General features: G+C 40.8%; 1 long non-coding RNA gene across 2 annotated transcripts in view; it reads left to right on the top strand.

The window, feature by feature from the left end:
• Positions 1–21,533, top strand: part of LOC123963300 — a 78,206-nt gene that overhangs the window by 29,553 nt on the left and 27,120 nt on the right. For both annotated transcript variants that reach the window (XR_006823150.1, XR_006823151.1), the window contains exon 2: positions 14,343–14,446. This is a non-coding gene — a long non-coding RNA (uncharacterized LOC123963300). The remainder of the gene's footprint in view (positions 1–14,342; positions 14,447–21,533) is intronic.

Raw genomic sequence — 21,533 nt, 5'->3', positions numbered from 1 at the left:
CAGAAGCTGAGAAAAACATACATTTTTCAAATTAAAAACTAACAAGCAAATGACATTAATCGTTAAATGAAGAATGCCAGTAAGGGATGACTAAGAATCTGCTACTGATAATTTATCATGATGCAGGTAGCTAAAGTCACATCCTTGCTCGAGTTTAGCCTTCAGTTAAGAAACAGCTATTGCTTGAGAAAGGCTTGTTGTTAAAATTAATATCCACTTGTTTCTTGTTCTAGACCGACGCCGACTCTTGTTCTTTCAGACTAATTACTGCTACCTCATAGATCCAGATCATTGGCTGCCCTATTCCTCCTCAACAGCAGACATGTGTCAACAGTCTGGTAATGTCTGTGTAATGTTTCCAAACAAGAGTGCTCCGCTTGTTGTTTATTGAAATGACCCAGTGACGCAGCTTCCAGAGAGTGATGTCCAAGATGAAAAAGAGTAACTTGTTAGAGGTGAAAGGCGCGACCACAGACTGCAGACGCTACAAGGCTGCAGTGTCTGTGACATCACCAGCGAGTTTCTGAAGGGTGGTTTTCAAGCCTGCATTTGGGTTTGCCAATCCAAATTTGGGCAAAGGGGAGGCAGCCTGCTTTGACAAGCAAGACTAAACTACCATGACTGGACAGTGAGAGGCTGAGAGGTCTGTCATTCAAGACTCTTTAAAGAATTGGTCAGGATGTTTTGCCCTTGAACATGATCTGACTTTTTAAATATAGTTTGTGCTGATACCAAATTCAGTCTGGTATTTAATTATATAGATAGTACTGTATACATATTTTGACCTGTAGTGACCTTTATTAAAATTAGTAACACATTTTAAATATGTGTGACTAGAAAATATAACCTGCATCGCACCTTTCCTTGGATTGACATATTGGAGGGTGTCTAATGGTGTAATTTGCTGTATAATATTTGTGGTTTAGGCACCTCCGTTCATATCCAGTATGAACAAACAAACAGGATCAGAAATTGATCGGGCTTTGTATAGCTGATGCCAACAAACACGCTATAAACGCTGTCTGTTTAATATTTAACATTTTGTGGCAAATATTCTTGACTTTAATTTTGTTCTCCTCTTGGAGCAGTATTGAGTAACCATTTGATGAAATTGCAGCTTAATGCTATTCTACATTGGTTTCACCACTCAGCAGAGCTAGTTGCTGAGTAGGCTTTTTACCTGTAACCATGATTTTGTGCCTCCTGTGATCATTTTATCATTTTCACTTTAACAGTGTGATTTGATGTAACCACATAATACTAGGTTTCAACACCCTAATATGAAATTCAGTAGATAAGTGGCATTAAGTGTTGTTATTTTGTTACCTTTGCCTCTTTAAATTTCTTTCGTTTTTATTATGTTTACTAGTTTCCCAAATTGCCCTTTATTGTTTGCTGCTCAGTTGCACAAGCTTTCTGGTTGATTCACTGAGATGCAAATCATATTGTGGCACAAATATACCCTCCCTACCCAAAACAGTACTTGAACAGACCAGTCCAAATTCAGTCACAGTTAGGGAGCATACTTTGCACACAGATGGAAGAGCCTCTCCCTCACATGCTTGGCTTCTTTGCCTGCAGAGGTCTTGGAGCAATAATCACGGCCAAATGGAGCCAACTGCGCAGTCTTTTGAATGATCTGCACCTTTAAAAAATGTTTCTTGTTCTTTAATACCTGACAGAGCTGAAAAAGTTTGTTGGGACTGAATATCTAGCATTTGACCCACATAGCTCCTCACTCAGTGTCATTATTAAATACAGGTGCAGGCACAGTGTCACTATATTTATGTTGTAGCCAGCCCATACTCATGAATGGGCTATCAGTTTGTTAAATTGTGCAATGAGAACAAAATCAATTTTTACTATTTTTGAATGGTTTTCCAGGGTAGGATTTGATCATTCTGTGCAGCAATATTGTTCATTTTACAAACAAACAAAGAGATCAAACAACTTAAACATCTCTTGAGAGGTTTTTGTAGACTATCCCTTGTCAGTGAAGTATATATCAGGCCAGCCTCTGTAAAGCTGTCATGTGTCTTGTGGGCCAAGCACACCATTAACTGGGGAATTAGAAACCCTGAGAAGTTGTTAATCACCACAGTCATTCACATTCCACATAGACTCTACTCTGCTCAGGACCTCTATGAGCTGGGGATGGGGCATGGTCTGGGGGAAGCTGGGCCAATGCTATTGGACCCAATGGTCTTTAATTAGAGGGAGAGCTTGGCAGGGACTGAGGGAGGAGAAAGGCTCTCAGGATGTGAGTCCAGGGTGAGAGGGTTCACACACAAAACACTGGCTTTTCATCACCGCATGACTCACTCAGTTTGTGTGTAAAGTATGGTGTTTGTGTGGAAGTGTGTGCATGAGTGTAAGGCAGAGAAAGTGAGAATGTGTGTGTGTGTGTGTGTGTGTGTGTGTGTGTGCGCACATGATGGTGCGTGTATGCGTTTCTTACCTCACTGCTCAGGCATTCCAGTAGAGAAAGTGGTGTGAAGAGAAAGAGCGGCTCTCACAGTGCGGGTATTCATGGATCTGGCCCCCGTGGGCCGGTCCGGGCTCCACTGTTCACAGACAAAGCCTCTCCAGCAGGACTCAGACACACTCACATAGAAAGTGGGGAGCGACAGAAGGAGAGGAACACAGGAGAGGGGGAGACAAGGTAACAAGGAGAAAGAAAATGGAGAAGGGGAGGGAGGGGGCAGTGGGAGAAGGTCTGTGTGGCAGCTCGCTATTCCTCCCAAGACTGCAGGTGTGATGCGTTGTCATGTAAAACTGGACCGACCCAAACCTGCTTTGCTTTGAGCCAGAATCTGGAGTTTGAAAATCTGAATGACACTTGTTTATTAAGTCGCTGAGTGAGACCTTGTCTTTATAAACAGTATGTTCAAAAAAATTCTCGTCTCATGAGATATAACATAGATGCTTTACAGTACCTCTCATCTGTCCTGTAACTTTACTTTAAGAAACTGTCACATTTGAAGACCCTTCACACCCCACACTCACCACCACCTTTATTCTTTTTTTCTCCTTGCTGCCGGCAGAGTCCATAAATCTATCCGACTCTCCTCCTGGGGAATGGGCTCCTCCCTCTCTTTTCACATCAGCCAATCCTGTCTCCCTCTTCCAGCGCTCACTACTCCCCCTAGCATTAAGCCAGCAGCTTGAGCTGTTAGGATTCCATGAGAGTTTCTTCCACTTGGCCGTCCCGTCACTGTTCCCCCTGCCTGGCCCCTTCCCTAGATCGGGTAGCCTGGTTCACTGTGTCCTTAAACAACCCGTGTGCATGTACAGGAAAGGGGCCCCAAAGTGGGGAGGCCCATCTCTAACCCTTAGTTTTTGCAGAGACAGACTCGCACTGGAAAATCTCTACACTGACTTTTCTTTATTAATTAACCCTGTCACCATCAACTATAATAATAGTGTAATCTGATTATATAGACTTACACAGTGTATGTACATACTTATACATATATATATATATATATATAATCTGAATGTGTGTATATATAGACATACATACTTAAAACATATGATTAAAGCACAACATGTGTGATAGCTTCTCAGGTAACATTTTAATCATTTTAAAAAATAAGTAAAGATTATTAAAGGTTATTAAACTGACATACAGGTTTGGTGATTTGGGCAATATTTATAATAATCTCATCTTTCAGTATATATGCTTTCCGATATGCAGGTTATCAAATCTCTTGTGTTTGAATAAGGGCACTAGCGCAATAAAGAGGCAAGTTCCTGTCGGTATGGCACATCAAATAGTCTGCATAGAAATTGAGGCTGTTGATACTGACAGTCTTTGATAATGGAGGATTTTACTGAATGCAATCTGTTAGGATATTTAAGCTTTTTGTAAAGTTTAAGAGAATGTAGTGAAGTTCAGAATTCTGAAATCTTTGTCTAATTATAAAAATATTTGTGATGCTTTGTGAAAAGCTTCGGGTTGAGCATGAAAGATTATCCTTATAATTACTATTGAAAGACTTCTTATATTATATAAGGCCCTGGTGCTTTGATAGCTGGCTTTTGTACTGACTTTTTATGTTTAGTACAGATGGGCTTCTGAAAGCACATTTTTCAGAATCTATAACAATTAACAGAGGAAATGATGGATTAACATTAATGTTCCATTTTAATGTTTTTGAGGGCACTTTTAATTTGGATACATTGCTGAGTTAACTTAGTTCATATATAACTTGGGCCGCCTGTCCATCTCTCCATAGGTACTGTGCACCTGACTGTTTTGAGATGGATGGATGGGTGAATGGATGGGTGGCACCTGCTTGGTTGAAATTGATGGTCTTGTTCTGAAAGTGCAGAGTCACAAGGCATGAGTGTGCAGCGGCCAAAAAATTGACAGCAGACAGATGACGTCCGTTTTGAAGTTAAATTAATGATTTTGGTAGTGATATGCATCATCAGTTTTAGGTCTGAAGATACAAATACACTTTACAATACACTTTACACACTGAAACATGTATTTATTTGTTGATGTCTCTACATAAATTCTATGGTTATTATTAATAATAATGAAGAGTATTTAATTTGGTTAAGAATTTGTAAGTAAAAGGTGCCATGTGGAAGTAGGGAATAATCTAGATGCTTGTAGTAAGACCTGGTCTAAATAAGTGGAGGCACAAGCTTCATATTTTATAATGCAATGCGCAGTGCACCTGATTTGTGAGGATTCTTCTCTAACGGAGTTCCTCCTTCCATTTCCACCGAGTAATGTCTCTGCGAGCCATGAAATTACCAAAACGGTGGCAGGCAGATAGAAATGGTGTATGTTGCCTGTCTGAGTGCTTTGTACAATTCATTTTCTAAGATGAAGCAATAATGTTTTTCATGGCTGCTTTTTAATTGTCCTACAAACACCTGGGAGATTAAATGGCAATAAATGTTGCACATGCTTGTATCTTGTATCTTCTTAGTTCTCCTGCTGTAAGAAAACAGTTACAGTCATTTCCCAGCAAGGCTGACTCTCAAATTAAGTGTGTGAACCTACTAAAATTAAGAAAAGAGCAGCTTTTGATTGGGTTTGATTTGCAGATGTTGGGATGCACTCCAAGACTTGCATTGATTAGATTTAGCCTACGTTTTGGTTAGTAATACATGCATACATGAAGCTGGATGTTGTCTGGATGGCAGCATTTAACATATTCAGTGAAAATGTACATTTATCTTATATTCTGTTCATAGTTGAATACGTATGCCATAAAATAGGCTAGCTTATTTAAATTCACCTCCCAGTATAGTTGAAGACCATGCATGTCTTCATTTTTAACATATCTCAGCCAGCCAACTCATATGGAATGGATTTAATTTAATGACAGAATATAGTTTATTTAGGCTCTGACCTAGTCGTTAAACTAAGCAAAAATTCATGGCAGGGTGGAAATAGGGCTTAGGAAATCCTATATTGAGCAGCTACAGTAATAGCAGCGGTGGTGTGAATGGGGGGAAAAAAGGGTGCATTGGATATGTGTTGCAGTACCTAGTGTAAGATATTGTCTGCTGGAACTGGCTCACATGGCTACCCCAATATTTAGAGATGCAGATCCATCATTGTTGGAACTGCAGATGAACCATTGCAGGTGTTTGGAACAATGTTTTCACCACACAAAAACTACCATGGTACACTTTTAACTGGCGCATGAATGAATGTCAGTTGAATATGGGGATACTGAAGGCACAGTAGACACACTGTCATGTGGCTTTATGATCCCTTTAACTCCTGATCCCCTCAAATCCCTGGTGACCTAGAGGCCATGACCCCAGCATCTGCCAGCAGACGCAAACTATGACTGTCTCAATCACACCTAGACAGATGCTCTATAAGATGAAGTCTCAGCAGTGAACCCGCCCCTGCATTCACTGCCACTGGATGATTGTCTCATAGGGCGAGATGAGTCATTAGACATCAATCCTGACTTCTTTGGTTCCGAGCTACGCAAAATTATTTGAAGCAGACACTTAAGATATTAGAAACGCACTATAAGGATTCTGTTAGGTCTAAAACTGCTATAAAATGTGTGTTTAAGTCTAATATGAAGTGTTTGTTTAATGTAGCCTAATAAGGGATGCCATTTAAAAGCCAGTAACAACTGTATGTGGCGTTGTTGTGTGAGAACTTGCATCAGTGTCAAAATTCTGTCACTGAGAAGAGCTCAGAGATGCCTCAAGGGAACATGGTCACTTACTCTGTTTGGCCTGTCAGCACACACATTGTGCTTGTGCAAGTGCTTGAAATTCCAGATGAGACGTGGAAGATTTTGTTGCTGTTGGCGCCAACATTCAACTTTACTAAAAATGTACTGTAATTGATGATGTATGTGTCACAGATGGGTCAAATAGGGCAAATAAAGCATCACACTCATACTTAACAATACTTTAAATTAAAAGGGCTGAAAGTTGCTCTCCTGAAATGCGTCTTTGTTGGTTTACAGCGTATACATTTATATTGTTGTTTCATGTCGAACTTTGTAAAGATGTTGGAAAAAAAATCTCGAAACCATAATCATGAAATGCAAATAAAAGTCCAATAACCTTAGAAATCAAACAACCATGATTTGATGATTATCAAGAAAAATGTTGGAAATAATAATTCATTCTATATAAATATGTCTATTTTGTTTTTGAACGCACAAAAATCACAGAAATTCCTAGTATTTAAAATATATCTCTTCATTAAGCAAGTTTAAAAAATATTAATTTCTTTAACTTTTGTGTTGTAAGTGGGGACGGTGTTCACTTTTTTTGCTGAATAGTTTGTTTCCTACCTGCTCACAACTCATCAGCTTTATCCTTGAAAAGCACATTCATCCACGTCCACTACAATTTAGATGATTTTTCGAAGTCTTTTGAAGAAAATTCAATTGATGGTTCAATTAGTCCTCTTAATAAGATCCTTATTTAATCTCCAGACACATGCCATTAATAAATAGGTGACAATAAGTGTGGAAGTGAGTATTGTTGGGAGGTTTTACTTGTTTTTTTTTGGTTCATCTTACCTTTAATACAATTCTGGTGTTGCAGTATGGGCGCTAGGGTTTGAGAGTACTTAAATACAATGCGCATTTTTACTCTTGAACTAAGCTTTTCATGTTGTATTTATGTGAGTGTTGGATTTATGTGTTTGTTCTCTTAATGCGTGCAGCACTGCATGAATGCCATCTAAGTTTGATGTACGCAAGTGAAGCTGTTGGCCTCTTTCCTTCCTGTGTGTTCTGAAATCTCCTTTGCTGCAGACAGTCTGGGGTGCAGAGATGGTGGATGGTGCGGTGTTTGGGGTGTGGGGGAGGCAGGCAGCGGACGTGGCGGCAGGCCAGAATCAATTGGCAGTGTAATGAGATGGCCTGGTGCCAGGTAACCATGGAGCTACCCTCTTTGCCTGTCTACCAGTGCAGAGTTCAAAATTAAACTGAATGAATGAGAGAGGGGGGGATGGAAGGGATGGAGGGCAGGAGTGGAGGTTGATAGAAAGAAAGAAATGGCAGGAGAGGAGGGTGGCTGATGAGGCACTGTGGGCTATTTCTAAGCATTGCTGGAAAATTTAACTTGAGCCCTTATTTCAGAGGAGAAAGATAGAGGGGGGTAAACTCACAATCCACCCAGGATTTTTATACTCTGGAATATCTGGAAATACGTTTTTTAACCATCTGCATTTTGCAACTGTGCACTGCCAGCATTTAAGCAAAGAACAAGGGCTCTTTACAAAGAAAGGGAAAAAATGTGACCTCCCTGAGTTCTCATTCTTGATGTCCGCTTCTTTTGCAAGTCTGATGGCATTAGTCGCTTTAATTTGCCTATAAATCTTGTTTCTTCATCCCCCCATAGACCCACACTCTTCCTCCTGTCATGGAAGATGTGTTAATATTGAGCATTTGGCTGCATTCTTAAAGTGATTAGTACAAGCCAGTGGATCCTGCAGATGAATAGAAATTAAGTAATTAATACAGTAATTAGATCTTTTTCTCCTTCCTACAGCCTTACCCCTGCTATGTCATTGTGCTCGCTCCTTTCTCAAAACCTTCTGCAAAGCATCTTAAGAAGCAGTGTGCCACCCATAATAGACAGTTTTACTTTGTACTTTGTCTCTGCTTGATGAATACAATTTACCAGTATGTTGTCAAACACCGCGGTAGAGTCCAACAATTATTAGTAATACTTAAAATTGTTCTATCAAAACCTTAAATTAATATTATAATAATGTTGAGAGAGAAAATGTAACATTTCAAAAGTTAAGGAAAGTTTTTACTTTCAATATATAATTAATATACGTGTGCCAAGGGGAACTTAAATGTTTCTTTAGATGGTTAATTAATAGAAGAGAATAATAGAAGATTAATTGATGTGGATAAGGCAACTTGTTGATAATTGAAGTTCTTGATTTTTTTGTGTGTTTCACAAAATGATACGATCAACCTATAATCAGCAATCAAATCAAACATGAAGAAAGAAAACTTTTTTTCCCTTCCAAAAGCTAATCTCTAGTAATCAAAAACTTGTCAAGCAAGCGGAGCATGCTCAGGATAAAGTTTTATCTCCAGTGGCAAAGATTTAGTTGTTTTCTGACTCAAAGCCAGCGTCTCCACTGTCTTTTAGAAACTGGCCAAACCTGGCTCAAACAGGGCAGAGCCAGCCACATAGCACAGGCTGGCCAGACCAGGCTGAAGCAAGTCATCGGTTTGTTTTGTGATGTTTTTCCTACAATGGTGAAAGTGTTAAGTGTGGCTGAACATAGAGGATATATACTCTGTGTATGCTGTAAGGGTAGGAGTGGTGCTTATCCTGATATGACCTTTGCCTTGACTAGGATGGCGTCTTACTTTTTCTAATCAGTGGGATGGAGAGCGTGATATACTACTAGTCTGTCTGTACAGTAAAAAGCATGTCCAACAGTGGGCCTCATGGCCTGTGAAAAATGCTCAGGCGCACTCTACTGAAATGGCCCAGACTTTGAGAGTTTTGAGTGCACGTTGAGAGAGAGACGAGACAGTGGGCCAAGATGTCTGTGGTGTGGATTAATGGGGAGGACTGGAGAAAGGGTGCCGCAGTTGTGCGTGAGCAGAATATTTGATGGGGGAAGCGAGAGGAGGGAACAGCGAGGGACAAGCAACTGCAAGAGATGGTTGAGATGAAAGAGGGGAAAAAGATAAAAATGGACTGAAACATCAAGAAGCAAAGATGTATGAGCGTGAATGAAAATGTCCAGTTATAAATACTGCGGCTTTCTCAAATCTCCCACTGGTGCTTTATCCTGCTCTCCTGTCTGATTGCACTGTACAGTGTAGGCTTTAGACATTCATTCTGTTGTGCTGGACTGAACATGCGGATAAAATCTACACGAAGGCCTTCACAGACAGCTGAAATGTACACCGCAGTCCAGTTCAAAACAAACAAAACGGGTAAGAGAATGATCAAAGCAAGTAAATGTTTTTGTAAGTACACGCTGAGGTTAGGGTTAGGTAAGTATGCTTTATCAAGTATGCAAGGCCTTTGGCTACATTTACAACTTATTGTACTTACTTACGACTTTAAGTCCCCGTTAGACATACTGTAGGCACACCTGTAAACATTGTGCAATCACTTGTTATTTTATGAAGTATACACGTCTTGTCTTTTTGTTCTTCTAGCAAAGTGTCTGGCAGACAGATGGGTACAACTAATGTCCTTATGTCGGCTTTTGGTTGCAGTGAGCAGCAACAATTTTTGCTAAACAAAATTCTCCAATGGCTTTACATACAAACCAGTACTTTGATCTTAATACCTTCACGATCATGTAATTTGGAGTCGGGATTAAGCAGATTGAGTACTGTGATATTATAGCCCCATTATTCAGAGGTTATTTGAATATGTCCATCATACTCTACCCAAATACATTTTTACAGCTGTTATCTTATCCAACCTTAATGTTTCTGAAATCTCAGCACCAGTGCATTTCAGAGGTGTTACTGTAGGTTTATATTACTTTGCACATTTCTGAAATAATACAGCAGACAGGCTGGACTGTGGGCGGCTATCTCATGTTTTGACTGCTGTATCCAAACAATTAAAATTAGCCGCTTGAAGTGCCTGCCCCCGGGATACTTCATTTTGCTTGTAGTTACTCAGAAAAGGATTGTGATTTTCTTTTAAAATGCCAATAGACAAGAACCACACGTGAAAGTGGAAAATCACTGGACAAGCCTGTACTTTGGGAAGCACCAGCTGCCCAGACATCTCTTGGTACTAGCTAGGACTAGCCTGAATGTCGACATGTATAGGTTTTTGTAGAAACTTCCTGCAGCACACATGCACAAATAGAGATTTACCAAAGAAGTAATTAAACTTGCCGGTTGTAGCCTTTCCAGGAATCTTCTATATATTATTATTAGAATAATATACAGTGTGTGATTGCTTAAACATATAATTATAAATAATATCCATGGATTTTAATCCATTATTATATTGAAGATTGAGAAGTAGTAGTAGTAGTAGTAGTAGTAGTATTGTTCAAATTCACGTGTACTTGTCACTCCAAAAATATAAATTACTGCTGCAATGAGAATTGAGGTCGAGGGTATAAAAACCGACAAAACATAAAACATCTGAACTGCATGAGTGCACCAAAATCCTGGGTGCTATAAAAGATCTCGATAATAAATACACCTTGTGATACAGAAGTATGACATTTTAAGTTATTTAATTTGGTTTATACTGTACAGTAGAGATTAAAGAGATTAAACTCATGCAGTCTGTTATGTATCTGTCTAAAGGACAGCACACACCCACATAAGGGCATGAATTAAAACCTGAAAACAGGGACTGCCTTACAGAAGGATCACCAAGGTAACATTTCGTGTTGGGCGTCCTGGACATGCTGCAGTGACGCCCCACTGATAATGCAGAACAAAGACCTTTTAATTAAAGAAAATACAACACATATGTAGATGTGTTAGATAAATTAGATTCATCTTTATTGTCATTATGCATAGTATCTGAGAGTATTACTTTAAAAGGTCATCCTTTACTAATAATGGACGATTCCTAGCATGCCACTAACACATTCCTCAGACGAAAAGGCGCCTGTGACACTGCATTAGTAAATATTTCACTTGAACATTAGTAAATCCTTAAGTAAATTATTAATTTATGTCCTATTCAAAGGAATTCACACACATTTTGTGAGACGGGAAAGGAGGAGGATAATCCATTTTTAAAGTTGGGTAGATGTGCAACACTCATACAGGCCACTGTGAGACCATTATAGCAGCTCACATAGGCCCAAGATGGACAGTAATGACACTTACAGTAAAACGACAGTAAACAAATCACAAAAAAACCCCTAGAACAATCAAATACAATGTTAATCTATGTTACTCAGGCCTGCATTTTTTTTTGTTCGATTGTCACTGCATTTTCTGCCCTGATGTTATGTCCCTGAATTAAAAAAATGTGGTATTTTATTTTTTCCCCGTTGTTGGCAGCCCACTCTCTTTTTCCCTCTTTCCCAGGCTCTGAGAGTGGCTTTAAGGGGTTACCTTGTTAGAGGTTTGGGGTTATGCCCATGTCGGTTGCTCTGTTTTCTTCAACCTTCTGTTTTGGAGAGGCCCTTTTCTGTGTCGGCACTGTGACAGGGTTCTTGGCAATAGCCTGAAAGTCAAATCTGTTCATTTAGATTCAAGTGGTGACCATGGAGCAGACAGCGGCCCGTTGGCATGCTGTGGCAAAACTAGTATCTAGGGCACCTAATATCCTAAACTCAACATTTGTCCTTTTCCTTAACACTAACAAGCTGATATACACGCATAAATCCATTTTTGAAGGTGTTTCTTGTATTTGTGAAATATTACACACACACACACACACACACACACACACACTTGGCTTCTTGTACAATTTGTAAATGCTTTTTGTAACACATTAGCATATTGTTCTTCCAGAGGTCAGAAGTCGGGGTCAGGTAGGGCACTGCACTGATGGGGGTTATCGTGTCTTGCTTAAAGACACTTTTGTAGGGCAGCTGCTTACTGGTATGGGACTTCATTGCATACAGTCTAAATGCACACGAACAGCTACTTCAAAATCTGAAAATAGAGCCACCAATCTTGGTGCAGGTTACCTTACTGGTGGATTCATTTCTCAGATGTAGGGTGGACATGTTTTATAAATGAGTAGTGTTTTGTGTGAAAACAGTGGAAATCCACATCTGTATATTATACTAGGAACAACGACTGCTCTGTATTAAACAGAAGGCCTGTTGCAATAAAGGAAGAACAACACAAACAAGTGGAAGTGGATTTGTGGAAGTGGATTTCCCCCACTGATTTTTTAAATGCGAAAAACCAGGATGGGCTCATTTCTTCATTAAACTGGGAGAAAATAATGTTGCCAATTGTCTTTTAGCCTATTGTTGTTGAATTAATCTGGTAGCATTAGAGCTGAAACACTAAATTTCCCTATACAGTGCAGTCTTTACAATCAATGATGTGTAAGCTAAGCACGTGCACATGATCTGAGGTCTGCTTACGTTTGTTCTTTTTCTAATTTGTGCCTTTTTACAAGCTTTATTTTTAGTTAGATGTAGTCGTTGGCCTTACCTTGAATCTGGAAAGCTTTACGGGGAACACAGAAGCAAAGAGACAATGAACAGAATCGGCCCGTGGACAGAGCCTTGAGATACTCCACTAGAAATACGCTGATAAGTATTATTGACTGCAGCAGTCTGGCTACACATTTTGTACTGAAAGTGGTGTTGAGGTTAAGTACTGCAAAAAAGACAAGAGGAGTCAATTCAAGTAAATCATGATAAACATTTTAGAATGATTTTGACAGACGTTTACATGTATTTAAACTGAGGACTATATGGTTATGCAAAGGAAATGAAAGTGAGGATATTATGTACTGAAAGGAAATTTGAAATTACGAAGATGAAATGCTAAAAACAATAAGCCCCACAAAGATAAAATAATAATTCCCCATTTACCAAATACTTTTTTCCTTTTTTATAAATAGAAAATAGTGATCAAACAATAGTCACTTGTCCTGTGAAGCATTCAGGAGGCATTGAAAAAGAGCATTAAGCATAGAGCATCAGGAGGACGACACATTCACACGGACAACAGTGTGGAGCATTAGGATGTGGGCATGTGAAAGACACACAATAAGCCATATCAGCCTTACTCGTTTACAGTCGTAGCCTTCCCCTGCATGGTGGGCCGAGTAGAGTTACTTATGGACTGACAACACAGCTGTACGCCATTCGTCCGGTCTGAAAGACGGCTAATGGGACAAAGGGCATGAGTGAGGAGAGGGAAACGAGGGAGAGATGCTCGCTGAATCGCCCAGCCCTCCCCTGAGCAGGACGGGGAGCACCACTCTTCCTCTCTGCTCATAGCTGCTTTCCCCCGGCCCTCAGCCATTTTGGAGAGAGGAAAAAGTGGCTGCTTGCTCTCTCCCTCTCTCACTACGTGGCATAGCTTTGGAAAGGCTTCGGCTGCAGAAGACACTTTTTGTAGCTCGCTCTTGGGAGATAATATGTTTGCAGAGAAAAAATTCTGACGCGAAACCTTCTTCCATCTTGACTTTTTTTTATGAATTTTTGTTTCCCTTGCGTTCAGCTGCTAAGCCTCTCTCCTCTTTGCTGTGCACTTTCACTCATGCTGTGTCCTTTTCTTTAATAACTTGCGCTCTAGTTTTGTTGGCCGGTCCTTTCCCCTTGTCTCTTTTAAGTTATATCTTTTCTCATCTCTCAATTTGATTTTATGCAACAGAGTTTAAGACAAAGGGATATGTCCAAATTTTGGCAGCACTAAGAAGAGGCAGAGCTGCAGCCAAGGATCCTGCTGGGATCCAAAAAAGCCAAGCAGAATGAAGCACCAAAAAAAAGAAAAAAAAGAAAACACCACCCTTTCCTTTGCTTGGTCACTAATTCCACTTTTTCTTTAGCCAGCCCTGTGCTGCAACTCCTCCTCGTCCACGTCTTACCGCATTCAACCTTTTGCCATTTCTCTCTTGCCGTACGTTTTTTTTAAAGGCGATTTGAGGTTTTTGTACCCGGAAAATGGGCACTGGACAACGGGTTAGGAGGGCGTAACAGGGAGAGAACGAGGGGATGTTATCGTCTTACTTTTGCTTTTTATTTAGCCTTTTTTTTATTGTTACGGTTATTGAATCGCTGTTGTGCTTGTAGTTTTTAATCTTTTATGTGTTTTAAGGGTGTGCTTGGATTACCACGTGTTTGTAGGTGTGTGGTTTTAGGAATGTATGTGCAGGGGTCTCTTATCTGTCAATGCTTCTGTGCTGTTCACATCAGTTTTTGATCATTTGTGTATCTGTTTTTATAGGTTTCTTGATTTACCCTGAAGCATTGGCCTACACTACTCCTCAAGCCTGACTCCACCTGATTCCAGAGGATGTCTGACCATCAGTTCCAGCATGTGCCCTACTGGTATGTTGGCGATTTATAATACCTATAGTTTTCTTTCTGTTAGCTTGGTTTAGTATAGTTTCTAATCTGCACCATATGATGCGTAGCTGATGATCTGTTCACAGTGCATGGTGGTATGGAAGTAAGGTCAAGAGAAATAGTGTTATGACACATTATAAAAAAGGATAATTTAACAGATATTGGCACAGAAGGCATTTATTAATTACCGGTGTCTTTTCAAAAATAAAACTGGCATCATATTTTGTGTTCTGACAGGTGCGATTTAATATGATTTCACAGTCTTAATTCATTTGAGTTTTGAATATTTACCTAGAGATGTTGGATTTGTTGTCTTTTGGCGATTGTAGGTATACTTTTGCTAAGAATACAAAGGACTGTGTTATGGACATTTTATTAATTTCATGGTGTGTCACGAAATACTCACGCAGCCTAAAATGGCATTTTATACAGCACAAATGTGTTTTCTGAATTCAGATCATTCATTAGTTGCTGGCATTTCACATTTTTATGCCCATGTATAATACAGTATATTATTCTGTCTGACATTTCAGAAATAAATGTTGGCCTGAGAGGAATTTGATCAGAAGGTTACACAAACACCACGTCCATCTCACAGTCATGTGCTCTGGCCTGTTCAGTGTACTATGGTTTAATTTCAAGTCTCTCTTCTATAAGATACACAAACAGGAAATGTGTTTTATGGCCACACTGAAAAGGTCTAATTAAATATAAAACATGAAAAATACATGAAAGGAACAATATTTTAATTTTTTTGAATTTTACATACATTGGAAGCTATACGATGAAGATGTACAAAGTCATCAACATTTGAACTCTGGTTCTTGATAAATACTTTGTTGTTCATCATGGCACATTTGTTTGTGCGCCCACTGAGAGGGGTGATGTGTTCAATAAATGGGGTTTACAGGTTCAGATAGTAGAACGACTTGCTGGTTCCATGTTTTGTGGGTTTCGTCTTCCTTATTTGCTCTTGAAGGGGTACGCCAGCTGCCACAAACCCGTAGATCCGAACTTGTGGTGACTGGCTGCACAAGCTCGTATCTATAGGTATGTGTCTTCCTGGCAAATACAGCGCCTGCCCCTGTGCTTGAAAGAAAAACAACTATTTCAGTGTAATTATCTTCCAAGCTGGTTTTGATTGGATAGTCATAAAGATGGGAATTGTCAGACTTCATTAGCCTCTTGTTTATACAGTAAGTCATTTATAACACCAATCTCTCCTTGCCCGTGAAAAACGCCGACCCTGTCAGGACAGGATACTCTCTAACAAACCACGTGTCCCATCTTTTATGCGGTGACCCCACCCAAAGTAGGAGGGTAGGACTATATGACGACATGACACAACATTATAAATCATCTCTGGCTGAATTAGGCTGTTGGGTCAGTGCTGCAAATCCATTAACAGGACTGCTTTATAGCTATATTGGCTACACGGGGTGTTTGCATAAATCTGATTTGTCAGGTATGTCATTTGATGGATTAGCAAGAAACTGACATTCCCATCTGGTTATTTTAGCTATAGACTCTTTCCTAAATTGTCTTAAAAATGTCCAGACATCATAATGGCAGCCCAAATCATATGTAGTTCGCTATCAGAATATATTATAGATTTACTTTTACCTGGATAGATTGGGTCCGTTTCGCCAACACTTACAACGCAGCCATCCGGCAGTTTCCTCCAGTGTTCCGCAGGTTGAGGTAGTAGGTTGTATAGTTCAGAGTGACACCACAGGAGATAACTGTACAGCCTCCTAGCTTTCCCTGAGGAAACACCACACTCTCTGGACACTGATGACTTCTTTTACCAAACGCCAACTTTTGTGTGATTTTAAACAGGGCACTGGGTTTATCAGTTGGTTGTAAATACGTTGTCTTTATATCAGGTGGTTTCTTGTCTGGCTCTGAAATATTCATTTTGAATTTTGACAATTTATTTTTCATTTAATGTTTCACATTTTTTATAGGCCACAGGAAGAGATGAGAATATGTGTTGCACAGACTAGCATGAATGTGGCAAAAAAAAAGAAAGAAAAGAAATTGCCTCTCGTGTGACATTATTTGTGGCAGGAAGACAAAATGAAAACAATCAGAGCAGAGGAGAATGAGGAAGAGAACATTTGAGGGGAAAACGCACCAACATGCTGCTACAGCGAGGTCTGTGGGCCGCTCTAATGAAAGAGATGCCACTGAAGGGAAACACCATACAGCCGCAGGGGGAAGAGCACGGTCTTGGCATCCAATTATGTACAAAGTTCAGTTTCACTTAACCAAAACGGTATATTTCCTCTTCGCAGCTATATGGGAAAGACACTGCTGTGATCAAAACAGCCAGTAACAACTTTCACTGCTTCAAACCAAGAAAACCACAGACCCCTGAAATCATCTAAGTCCCTGACAGCAATATAAAATACGTTGATTTATTGCTTTATTTGTGGCATATTCGTATGACGTTTAGCTGCATAGGCTTCTTTTATATGCATAGAGTGGATCTCTGTTGGAGACTACATTTTCTAAACTCCCAGTTTAAGGTGTTCGGATTTCAGTTATGGGCTCCTATCAGTAGATGCTCCCTCCTAATGTGACATACAAATAAAATCAAGGTTAAGCAAAATGCTGATAATAAAAAAAGATTGTATTATTTACCAAATTATATGGATCATCATGAGCATTGTCCTGTAAATTGTATCATAGTTGCAGGATTTCCTCCTGATTTCCCTGAGTAACACAGTTGTGAAAAATTATTCTCCTTCTTTATTTGTGCTGCTATAAAAGTGTGTTCCTTATACAGCTTTTAGTCTGAACTAATCTAATATATGAAATGTGACAGTGGATGCAGTCCTGTTTGGAAGAGATGCTATACCCGTAGTGCAGTGTGCTGCTGTGTGCAGATGTGTAGAGCAGCGAGTTGCATGATGATGAAAGACTGTTTCCACTTAAACTCTTCGCTCTCTGTCTCAAGGCCACCGGGTTTGATGGAGGTGGAGTAAGGAGCTCTCTGGGCCAGAATGAAGCGGGGACCCTTGGTTGCAGGGCAGCTTCTGCAGTACGAGAGAGCGGGCAGTCATTTACAGTAGATACAACATGACACTTCTGTATTGGGTGTTTTTCTTAGTGCATAATTACCCTGCCTAGACTGGATTTTTCGTGGCATTGGCAAAGTATCCTTTGCATGCCTGTGTGTGTGAGATGTCTTGTTGTGGCCATGGGGTAGTACTGTATGTTACAGTATACAGCAGGAGGCATACAGCAGCTCTCCCTTGTGACCCCACCCCCCGCAGCACACACACCCGCCCTCCTTGTGGAATCTAAGTGTAGGTTTTTCTCTTCATTGAAAATTTCTATAAATAGTCCCGTTTAGCTGTTCTAATGTTAGTTCTGTGTGTGGCCGACTCGAAGCGTCACCGTCGCTGGAGAGGAAGTGGAAGTAAAGAAAGGCACTTTGTAAAACTGAGATTATATGAACGGACCCTTCACTGCGCTGGAGTGCATGTGATGTGTTGAGACACCACAGCATGTGATGTCTGTGACCCAGAGAGATGCATTTGCTTAAAAAAAGTGCTGGAATTGAGTCAAAAAATGAGAAGTCACTGATAATACTCAAGTAAGAAATAATGGAAAATGTAGATAAAACGAGTTTTGTTTATGATTTTCTTATTGAACTTGAAATGAAATAGACTTTGCTCTCAAAGACATCCATTTAAACCAGTAGAGGGAAAGATGGTGATAGTGTGGGACCACACAGGCCATTTTCCTGCTGTCGCTGATCTCAGCCCATTGTGTGTTGTCCGTCAGAGAAACCCTGTTCCGGTAATTCCCTGTTCTCCCCATTCGTCTCGCTTTCTTACCATCTTGTCTCCGTCCCTTTTCACAAGCCTTTTCTGCTGCTTTACAGCAGCTAATACTGATAAAATATAAGACTACCACACCACACGGCTTCCAGTTACATTTCCTTTACCGCTCCCTGAACTTGTGCGTTTTCTCTCCCTTGCTCCCTCCTTTTCTCTTTCAATCTTCAATCTCTTGTTCCCACCCTCCTTTTTCTCCATGAAACGCATGCTGTAACACCCAGTCACTCTCGCAGACACAGGGGGAGAGAGAGACAGGAACAGAATACCGGACTTGCCGACTGGAGAGGGATTTTTTTTCTTTTCTTAAATGAAAAGGAGCTTGAAAAGAGACATTGTAAGATAAATATGTGATTGTCTATCTTTGCCTTTCTTCTTTCTTTGTCTCCTCTGCTACTGAATGCTCTTTTTCTCCTTACCACTTTCTCCCTCCTTCTCTAGCTTTTCTTATCTCTCCTTCTCTGCATATAGCAGGCCTTTGGAGTCTGTGATTTCAGCTGTGGGAGGAAATGAATGGATGATATTTATTTCTCTTTCCCCCCTCTGCTGTTTCGGTGCTGTATGTAACAGGCAGAAGGGGCAAGCAGAGGCTCTACAGTTTCTCTGCCCTGGGGACTTGAGCCTGCAATCCAAGAAGCATGCAAGGCACAGGAGGGAAAGAAAATACAGAGGCACAGACAGAGAGGTGTGATGTAGCGAGACTAAAGCGCTGAGCAAGAGCAGATAGAAAATGTGACACAGATGGAGCCAGGAGATAGACAGACAGACAGACAGACAGACAGTGGAAGAAAAGATGGGCAGTGGTGTCACATGGAGAAAGAGGGGTGAGTAGTTGCGGGCAGAGGCATTACAGCAACAGGCGTTATGCATTTTTTCCTATTATTCATTACTGTGGTTGTTTTGGCGCTCTGTGCCTGAACCTATTTTCACAACTTTGAACCATATCTGCAAAACTCATATTATAACAAGAACTTCAGTTTGATTTTTATTTAGATTTATTTAATGTCCGACGTAAAGCTGTGATTTATATGTTAAACTTCAGGGAATGCTGAGATTGTGGACACGTGTTCTTTATTGGATTGTATGTGGCATGCATGTGTGTCTTAGTTTGGTGCATTTGCATTTATTTTTATTCAAGTGGTAAGTTTGGTATCTTACTGTACCTTAATACTGCTTTTCTTCTGGTCTTTCCTTTCTGTCTTTCTTTCTCATTCTTTTGCTCATTTGTCATTTGTTCTTGCTCTCTTTTACTAGTAAGCATGCGGCACAGGCCCATTGATCTACTCTTTTTTTTCTCCATGCGCGTGCCATTTTTCTACTTCTGCCCACTGCGATGCATCTTCTCGTATTCTTATTTTGTGAAGACATTTCTGATGCTGCTTTATTTCCTTATATAGTGGCTTCTTTCCTTAGTAGTTTGTAAATTTACTGTGGTGTCAGTCTTTCTTACTACTTTTCTATTTAAACTCTGCTATATTTCTTGTTCACCTACTTTAACCCTTTAACCTTACACCTGCCCTCCCTTGTATCTCTCTTTCTCTCTCTCTCTCTCTGGCTGCGCATGGTATAGTCTTGCATGTCTGAGCAGCAGACGGCTAGACAGCAGCAATCTGCTACAGCAGCCTCGTGTGCTAGTCCGAATGATCCATTCAACAAAGCTTGAGCTAGCGGCAATAAAATCTCTTCCTCTACTTCTCTCTCCAGCTTTCTCTTTTTCTCACAGATCTCTCTCTTTCCATTTTGTCTGGCCACATCCTCTGTTCCTCTGCTAGGCTGACCGGCGCAGACATGCAGAGAGGACTGCGGCAGCCTCCGCCACCACGGTCGGCTGGGTGAGTTTTCTTCTTCCCTTCTCTCCTTCCTCGCATCTCATCTCTTTTCCCTCCCAACCTCCTATTCCTCCTCCTCTTCATCTCGTCAGCGGGCAGTCGGATCTCATTCTGTCTATCTGACGAATGAGCTTTCCCTCCACAAAGTCAGAGCTGCATGATTGACAGGTGTGGTCTCAGAGGACTGACAAGCCTGGCGTGTCTGGAGATGGGATATCTCATGGGGAGAATGTAAGGTGGTAAGGAGCTTTGGCTTTTTTAATAATGGGGAGGGATTTTGATCTGAGTAAGACCCTGGCAGACCATTTTTGGTCTCTGCTGCTGTCCTTGTTGTCTGACTGGTACTGCTGCGTGTGTGCATGCTGCAGGATTTTGGCATTTTATGTGAGACATCAAAGATTATTGTACCGTGGTTCGGCTGAGCCAGGCTGGGGCAGCGACAGCGAGGCCAATATACGCTGAGGCAGAGCCATTCTTATGAACGTCATGTGATAATAAAGTCCTTTCTGTCTGGGTGTGTATGGCCATTCGGTGGTGACTACAACACAAGTGTGTACAGTACATGTGTGTTCGCTTTCAGTAAGATGATATGTGCTCAGTTTCGTGTTTCGAGTCTTTATGTGTGATGTGATTTGCTTGTCATTTACAGTGTGTATTGGTATTTGACTCATGCGCAGAATACCATGATTCTTATTGTCTTATACAATATAAAAGCAATATGGATGAACTAAGGCGGGGGTGGGGTTGTGCAGACCTCGACTTACTGAGACCAGACCGGCAAAACTGAGACTTAGGGTACAGCACAGCACAAAGCCAGGGAGAGAGGAAGCTAGAAGCCATTGTCTGCTCCAGTCTCAGCCATAGCCCTCGTGCAGCAGATGATCTACTGTATGTCGCATAGGAAAGGCCTGCCAAAAAGCAATCTGTACCTCTCTCATTCCCTGAGACCCTAACTTGTGACGTTTTGCTGTGATGTGCACGGGTTGGGTTCTTGGGAGCTGCGAGGGGCGCTCACACATCTCTGGAATCTAAAAAACAAAATAAAAAAGGGAAATGGCGGAAAGACACAAAGCGCAGCAAAGAAAGGACGGCTTCATTTTTTTAGCGAGGCACGGTGACAGGGAATGTTCCTTTGATCCACCCACACGAGTGAAAAATAGAGAACGAAGAGGAAGAACATTGGGTCTCATTCAGGATATGGAGGGGTTTAGACCCAGAGGCAGGCTCAGCGTGTAGGGCGTTGGGTGGGGGAGAGGGGGAGATGGATACAGGAATGTGGGTATGAAGGACATGTGACTGGGATGGAGGGATGTCCAGACAAGGTGGGGTGAGACGGCAAAACGCTGTCTCATTTACAGTATGCGTCTTTATTTTTCGGGGGGGGGGGGGGGA

Source organism: Micropterus dolomieu, linkage group LG23, assembly GCF_021292245.1.
Source record: "Micropterus dolomieu isolate WLL.071019.BEF.003 ecotype Adirondacks linkage group LG23, ASM2129224v1, whole genome shotgun sequence".
NCBI classification, from domain to species: domain Eukaryota; kingdom Metazoa; phylum Chordata; class Actinopteri; order Centrarchiformes; family Centrarchidae; genus Micropterus; species Micropterus dolomieu.
Note: the sequence above shows the minus strand (reverse complement) of the source record. Positions and strands in the feature narration are given on the sequence as shown.